Below are 8,925 nucleotides of genomic sequence, written 5' to 3' on the forward strand. Positions count from 1 at the left end.
CACAATTTTAAAACTTCAAACAGAAAAAGGCCTGAAGCAAAATTCCAAGCCTAAATAGCTCTTAAGTTTGTGAGAACTTAGATCCAAAATATGTTACTTTAATCCAGCTAATTTACCCAGCACTTCATGCTTTCTAGTAATTCAGTCTAAAGCTTTACAGTCAGCTAGCAAAAACCTGGAACAACACTGATCTCCATTTTAAAGACTCTGCTGTCCAGAATCATACACAAGGAAGTAAGTCCCAGTTCCCCTAACTATAGCGTGTAACTCTGAATTCAGGATGTTACCAGCAGCTCAGAAACACATTTAAATCACCAATACGAGCACTCAGGGAAAGAGTAAATCATCTTACTGATACAGTTTCATGTAACCCCATTTCCAGACCCCTGTTTTAACTTTCTTCTCACTGGTTTGTCCAACAATACATTCTTTAAGCTGCTTTATACAAAAGCTTTTCTTTCTTCCATGTCATGATTATGAAATTCAATCCACTCTTGAGTCCCTCAGCTTCTTCCTCCCTTACAACATCCATCCTCTAGTATCCCAGGGAGCACAAAAAGCACAAAAACGATGCACTTCATCTTCTCCTCTACTCTTGTGAAAAATGGGTCAGTCAGCTTTGTGCTCCTCCCCACCTTCTACCCTTTGTTTATGGTATATCCTGTCTGCCCCATCTTTCATGTTTGTTCTCTTAGTAAATTCTTCATAGCGGATGTTCCATATACTTACAACACTTGGCCTATTTTGGATGTTGCTGTATTACATAAAATATGTTATTTCACATAGACCTAAACTTCATCTTACAACAAAACCCCAAACTTTGTGCATAATTGCTAATGTTTTTAAGCCAGAAAAGGGAGGTTGGAATCTATTTTTAGACATTGCTAAGTTTCACTCACTTTTGATAATCTGCATTTTCCTTTTGTGGAGTGATGTTTTGTTTATAGTTTAGAAATTGTGTGTTAGATCTCACATGATGACCTTTAAAATAAACCGAGCTTAGTATCTCAATATCCACAGTGGCGTGGGAGTTTAAAGATGTGGTTGACGATAGTTGTTTCTCGTTAGGAGGAAACTAATGACAGATCATGCAACTTCCTCACTTATCAAGGAAGATCCTCTTGGTGCTAGTTTTATGTAAAACTACAGCAGTTCATGATGTACTGTGGGTGTGTTTATAATACACAGGCTAGTTGCTGACAGAGCTCAATACTACATATTGCTCTTTAATGGACTAACCTATACAAATAATTAGCAGAATACATTTGATAGCTTTTACCAGCTGTGCAGAGGTTATGAACTTGACTACAAAATAGTAGGCAGTCTGTAGAAGTGTAGTGGATAGAAATACACTAGACATTTCCCAATTCCATTTCTAGAATCGCAAGGAAGCTTATCAAACAACCGCACATCCAGTTGGTCTGTACCTTCTCATCTCACTAATGTCTGTGCTAAGTTGCAAAGAAGGGTCAAAAAATGAAAATGATTAAATTCTTTTAGGAGATCCAATGCATCTTAAACAGTACCAGGACAAAGTCCACAGAACCCCAGTATCACTTACTCTGAGTCCTGACCTGCAGACACAGCACTTGAAGGGACTACAAAAATATTTTAATTGCTTTTTTTTTTTTTTGTCTTCTGCCACTGATCTTTGTGCTAACATTGTCAACAGGATGTTTCATGCTAAGAACTGGACTGTAACCAGCAGCTCATTCCACTTCAGTTAAAACATCCCTACTGTCTGCATATGCATTATCATTAGTGCAGGTGTTAGAGCAAAAGGCTCCCTATCTGTTTCCATCTTCCATTTTCATAATTCATCTTCAGTATTCTCGCTACATCGCTGCCCTAGCCAGTCTTTACCTGTCAAGAGAGGCACTTCAAGTGTTGAGTAACATTTGGTGGCAGATTTTGTTGGAGCAAAAAAGGTCGTGACCACTCTCGGCTGCCTGCTCTGCCCATCTGCTAGCTGCACCTGCTGAAGGCTTAGCACCCCAGACACAGTGTGAGGAAGCAGCATCATGGCAATCAGCACCGACACTAATCAAACGCTACAGGCAGTACACAGCAGAAGTCAAGGAAGAGGTATCTGTACTCCTTAGGGGTCTGTACTACCGAAGCAATCATTGCCAAGTAAAGATAGGAAGACAACAGATGTATGGGTTCATCATCCTAGCTAAATGCCTTCTTGAATAGAAGTCAACACCTGTACAGTACTGTACTGGTAACTCAAGTGTAACAGTTGAATACAGAATCCAGTTTCACCCAAGGATGCAAGAAAGGCTTGTCATGGAAGAATGGGGATTAACAAGGTAACTGTGTTTGGATAAAAGGAGTGCTGAGCTTGACATGCTGATTTTAAACAATGGGTGGAAAAAAAAAAAAAAGAAATATATCTAGAGATGCTAACTTCATCTTAATGAGGCTGAAAAAATAACTGAGACCAGCAAATGTTCTGAGCTACCACTGGAGGACCTCCCTCTTCCCACCTCCACACTGACCTGAGTAAGGAGTAACTCCAATGAGCCCACAGTAGCTTTTTGTCTGTATCCCAAAGTCCGTTAAAAAGGTACAGAAGACTTCTTCTCTAAAGGCCAGGCTTTATTTAGTCAAAATGAGTTTAAGTCACAGTTACAAAAAAGCCAATCAAACTTACTAATGCAAGATGGAATACAGCCAGCTGCTTTCTACATGTCTGTTTGGAAAAGGGTCCTAGAACTGTGCAAAAACAGGTACCACTGCATACTAAATTAAGGCATATCCCTCCAGTTTGCTCACAGGCACTTTTATCAAGGAAACTTATTAGAGAGAGCAGAATAACAGTAGGCCACATACACATGACAAAAAAACATTGCAAGCAGCAGTAATATACTACAGACCTGGGTGTGGGTTCTGGCCTTAGAACAGAATTATTTTCCACTGGCCCCAGGTATCTGTTTTGTAAGGATATAATTAGAGGATTAAAACGTCCCAGAACAGGACAGATCCTGTGTTTGTTACCTCTGTCATTTTGCCAGAGGGGAAGATTTCATGGCCTAAGGATAAGGTGTGGCTCCCCAAAAAACTGTAAAATGCATAAAGGAGAGTGTTCACTTTTTGTGCATGAACTCACACACAAATATCATTATTTATTGTCTGTCTTGTCGGGCCATATAGGATGTCAGTGTGATGACAGTGTGCTGTGGGGTTCTAAAGCACAGGGGAAGTGAGAAGAGTGTGAATTGTGTGGGCGAAATGTTCTCTCCGACCAGGTGATCCGCTGAATTCACAGGCTAGGCTGAGAGGGAAATGGTAAGCATAATGGCAATCTAGCAGTGATAGGTGAAAATACAAGTTGTTTTTTAACAGGATGAGGTTAGCTCTTCCTTTCATGGAAATACATCAACCCTTTCTGGAAAATCTCCTTTTCATCTAAATTAACTTTTTTGTTGTTGTTGTTTAATTAAGATGTATGAAAAAAAATAACCAAGTGGGGGTGGAACAAATCTGTTTGTCTTCATTGTGGTTCTCTGCAAGAAGACATGAAATGGAAACTGTCCTCCATCATACTTCGAGTTGCATTTGCTTCCACAGAACAGTGACACAGGGCATCACTTGAAATAAGTCATGTTTTACACAGCATGTTTCTGACGAAGAATGGAGAATCCTTGCACTGTGCCCTCAAGAGAGCTTAAATATGAATATGAATATGAGGAAAGCAGTTTTGAAGACAGAAACTATGGGTAAATACCGAAGCAATACTACTGTGCAGTAAGATGTCAGTGAGAAAGGTTTTTGTTGTTTGGTTTGGTTTCGGGGGAGTTGGCAGGCTGGGTGGGGTGGGCTGGGTTGTTTGCCCTCCTCATCCCTTCACCCCTGGTGCATCACTGCCATTATAGGATGTGCACGCATCTAAGGTCACACTGTAGTCTTTGAATGTTACCTCTACAAGTCAGCAAACTACACGTGATTTTTAGAGTCTACATTGTACTACTTGGCCTACTGATGAAAGTTAATGGGAAAGAAGATAATTTATTACATCTGTTATTAATTTAGTATTCATAATGCAGTATTTTTATAGCCTAAGTACTATAAAACACTAAGTCCTGCAACTGCTTTCCAGGCTCAGGCAGTGCAAAACAGGAAAGCTGATATTAGCTGTAATAAACGAACGTCACAGGGCAGTAGGACAGTAAAAAAAGAACTACATGCCACAGATATAACAGGCAAGCATCATGGTCTAACTGTACAGTGATTTACCTGCTTAATCCTGACATTTCAATATTCCAGCTTCTGAAGTCCTGTCATTCTGATGCACCTATCAAACACCTGCTGTTCCCTCTCACCTAATGACCAGAATGCTTAATGTTCAATGAACTTCTAAAAAAATATATGCAAAAAAAGCACTATATGCCATACAGGGGAAATAAATGCATGGTACTGCTGAAGTGAAACTGTCCCACATTGTTTTTAACATACTCAAGATCTCATGGGTTTTGTGGTTCGTATAGGTACATCTACCCAGACATGTTTACTTGTATTCTGTCTGGTGTCCAGGATTTGCTTTATTTCAGCACAGTGAGCAGAAACCAATGGTTTTAACTTTTGTTTGCTGCCTGGGACGTGTATTGAGTATGCAATTAGAGCAGATATACTGATGGCCATGAAATTTACTTTACATTTCTATAATTATTCAGACAGGTAGAGAGACAGTAAAATACTAAATGGTATACATGTCTTTGCTACCTGAGAAACTTAGAGAAAATTGCAGTACTTAATTTCTAGATAAATATGCACTGAATCAAATCACACGAGCCATGGAAGCTTGATGGGAGCATTTTTCTTTCTCTAAGTCAAAAGGAGAACATTTTCCAACACTAAAAACAAGGTTAAAAGGTATTAGTTTTTAGTTTAATATCTTTATAACCTTGGTTTTTCTCAGCTGCCAGTGGGGGAAACCATTTTATCAGTTTAAGAAGTTTCAGATACAGACCTATGGCAGCATTCTAACAGTCCCTGCTAACACCTGTGCACAGCAAGCAAACAGACATGCGTGGCATATGCAGCCTCCTAGCACGGTATAGGTAACTTCACAATCAACTAAAAACCTTCACAGGAGAGGTAAAATTTTAAGCTGTTTTAAAATTGTATAGAAAGTACATATTGAAGATCAGTTCTCAACTACAGTTCTGTCAGCTCTACCCCAAAGAACACTAGTCAAAAATCCATTTTCACAGTTACAACTAGTTCAGTTGCAAGAACCAAACAAGCAATATTTTTTAAAGGCACTTCAACAGGAAGCCCATTTTTCATATTACACACATGTACAAACTGAAGTATTCAGTCTATGGAGACCATCGAGGAAAAATAAAGTCCAAATGGGTAAAACATCAGCTTTGCACTGCAGCGCTTTGTAAACTCTCACAAGAGGATATCTGTCAGACAAGAACTTTCTAAAAAAGGAAACCAGAGCCTCTCCCACCATGCCGGGGCAAGGGAAAAGTATTTATTTATTTATCTAATAGCTATTTAACAGGCAGATTCCCATTAACTCCTGCAACAGAATTTCATTTGGGAGCTAAGCGAACACCACAAACATGTCTATTTTTTCAAGCCTCCCATCATAAAAACCCTGAGGTTAATACTCCGAGTGGGGATACTGGACTAGGCTCCCTCTGGAGCTCATCAGTTCTTCTCCTCAACTGACCTAGACAACTGCTGCTTAACAATGCACAAGGCACTCCCTCCTCACCAAAGGCCTTGCATGTTGCTTTTAATGTTTTTCATCAGCTTTGTCATCAGACTCAGATTAAAAGTCTGCAAGGCCAGCATCCTGCACTCTGGACAGACGGCAACTTAAGCCTCGTGGGCCACTGCATCAGTACAGCTTCTCGACTCTGAGTACAAGAATCAGCAGACTCCTGTTTGATAAGGCAACAGCTCCCACGTATGTTGAGCTCGTAGGTTTGGTTAAAGAAGCGGCGATAAAACACTTGTGTGAATGAAGGTTTTTTTTCAAGCTAGCACCTGTTTGGGACCTCCTGCGATCTTGCCAGTTAATGTCTTTGAAAAGCATGCCCTTCTGCAGGTCATAACGGGTAAGTAAAAACCAAAACAAAACAAAAAACATCCTCCCTCCCTCCTCCCCCAGCAACCCAAGGCATGCCTACTCTTTGAATCAGAGAGCAGCTGAGCTGACATGTGGTTCGCCTGCCAGCTTTCTGAAATTGCAGCACTGGGGAACTCTAGGATTTTGATATTCAAACTCTGGATTTGTACCGCCAGCATTTAACCTCACATTCCAGGGCGGGGTTGGGCTCAGAGCCTGGGACATTCCAAAAAGCATTCCAACCAGCAAGGCCCCAGAGGTAGCCCACACTGAGCGCATCCATGCTAAAAGGCCAGTAAGCGTATCTTCGCGTTCTCATTCATGCTTTGGTAAGTAGAATACATGTAGGCTATCGGGGGGGGTGTCACAGTGCTCCCTATGCACATGGATCACCTTTGGCAGGTATTAGGAACAGTTCCTGCAGCAGCAATACCAAGAACCAAACACAAGTGCTCTCCCATCTACTTGCTGTAGCCTTGTAGAAAAGAAAGATTGCTTCACTGAATTCCATTGGATTAATAGAACTTTTTTCCCCACTAAATACTTAAAGCATAGCTTCAGTTTGTATTGACCAAGTATCACATCCACACCATATTAAAAATGGCAAAATAAAAGTATTTCTGACCAGTGAGACTAAACATCCTCCAACCCAACCGTGGTCTCAATTGCCACCCTATGCAAGAATGCAGAAATGCAATGGCTGCACCGCCAAATCTTGCCGAAGTCAGCAGATTTTCCTGGGTAAGAGCAATAAAATCTGCCACCTTCTGTTTATGAGAGGTACAGCAGAAAAGAGATGCACAGGTTAAACTGTCCAACAAAGTCTTTAAAACTAATGCTCTTTCAAACTAATGTGAACAGAACAGCCTCTAGAAGGAAAGCACAGTGCTGAATTACTTTAAAACCAGTATTTGGGAGGGAATACACATGTTAAATACAAATTCTACTTACTGTAGAACTAATGAGGTTGGATTGAGCAATGGCACAATGTCACACATTAGTTGCAATAGAGTTAAGAATGAAGGCACATAACAGAAAACAAACCTTAAGCAAAAATATTTTCACTCTGACATGTGCAGGTACACACAATTGCAAGTTTCCCTTTTGACACGGGTCAAGGATGTCAACCATACGCTATGCTTTCGAGCCAATTGCCAGAATTTACAGCGCTTCTATATTTAGCGTAGAGCGCTCATTCCGACGGAGTGACTCTCACTCCCATTTTCACGTGCTGTTTGGCCTAGTTGTGGTCATCCAGAAGTACAACACAGACCACCTCATCAACATATACGACAATCACAACAAATTATGAGGAATAAATGTAAGCATTTCTGACCATGTAGTAATTTAAATTAGGATTTGAAGACATGCTCTTACTAGGAAACAGAAACAACCTCCAGAAACTTTTAGTTTTGATTTGTTTTAACAAAAATACAATACATACACTTTGCAGTCCTAAACTGACGTAACATTTTTTCCAGCTTATAGAGGAATATATACTCAGTATTAGTCAATTCTCTCCATTAGCCAAAACAAGGCACATATTCTAGAATATAAGATAACTAGTAAAACTTTTACGAGCTACAGTATTTCATACAACCTCTATTTAGGCATCTTTCTCCAACTATAGTTCTTCCACGTATAGTTACATGTGATTTTTTGACAGAACTACAGAAATCTGCTTAGTTGTTCAATGTAAAATCAAACCTTACACATTCATAACTGCTGCTGGAGTTAACCAATCTCTTGCCATAAACAAGTGCTCTGACTAGCATTTTAAGTCAAAATTAAATATACATGGGAAGAACAAAAGGTGAAAGCAAGATCAGGTGTCCCAGGAAAAAGAGAGATGCTGTCTGAGCACAGTGATGAGGTTGGAAAAGCTAAAGACCTCATGGAGTCAAATGGGACATGATCTCCAGACATCCATTCCAAGCTCAAGCATCCAATGGCTCTATGATATTATGAGAACATGCAGGCCACATCACTAGCAGGACCTAAAAAAAATGACTTTTTCCTCTGTGATGGCCCCCAACAACATGAACAGGAGCAAGATACAAGATAGTACTTCCAACAGGAAAAAGGCTACTTCTAAAATTTCTGCTTAATGCTGCAAATTCTTCTGCAAGTTCAGAGTAAAATTCTAACACTAAAACTGTATCAAATTTAAGTATACTGGACTGCATTTATTGCAGCATACAAAATGAGTAAGAAAAACTTTTCTTCTTAGACTGTATAGATTTACTAGAAATTACTCTATCATATGAACAGCAGTCATTTAAAATTACATAGGTATACATTTCTATGTATAAATGTATACATATAAGTATACACATACTTATAAATGTATACATATATGTATAAATGTATACATAAAAGTCTGAACATTATCTGATGAGATACTGTTCTGCCATTATAAAAGAATGGTTTAATGCTGACGCCATCATCTGTGAAAAAGATTCGAAGTTTTAAATAGGAAGACTATCTATGAACTACATCCAAATAAATTACACTTTTAAAGTTACTTATGCACAATACTCCAGAGATCATGGCATGGTATCCCTGTAATTTTGCTTTCAGACCAGTACCGATAATCTGAAGATTACAATAAATTAAAAAAAACAAACAAACAAATGTGCTTTTGATTAAGACCACCAGTATCATCAACAGTTAAATACTGAGGCAAAGTAGGTCACATTTCAAGAACACACAAGGCCATATTTGAATGCCTATATTGCAAATAATATACATGTAGATGCTTACTAGGACTTCCAAGTTCAAAAGAACAAAACAGATCAAAGTGCCTTAAATCAAATAATTCACAGCTACTAGGCTCC

The sequence above is a fragment of the Anas acuta genome, chromosome 10 (genome assembly GCF_963932015.1).
Source record: "Anas acuta chromosome 10, bAnaAcu1.1, whole genome shotgun sequence".
In the NCBI taxonomy this organism is placed as follows: domain Eukaryota; kingdom Metazoa; phylum Chordata; class Aves; order Anseriformes; family Anatidae; genus Anas; species Anas acuta.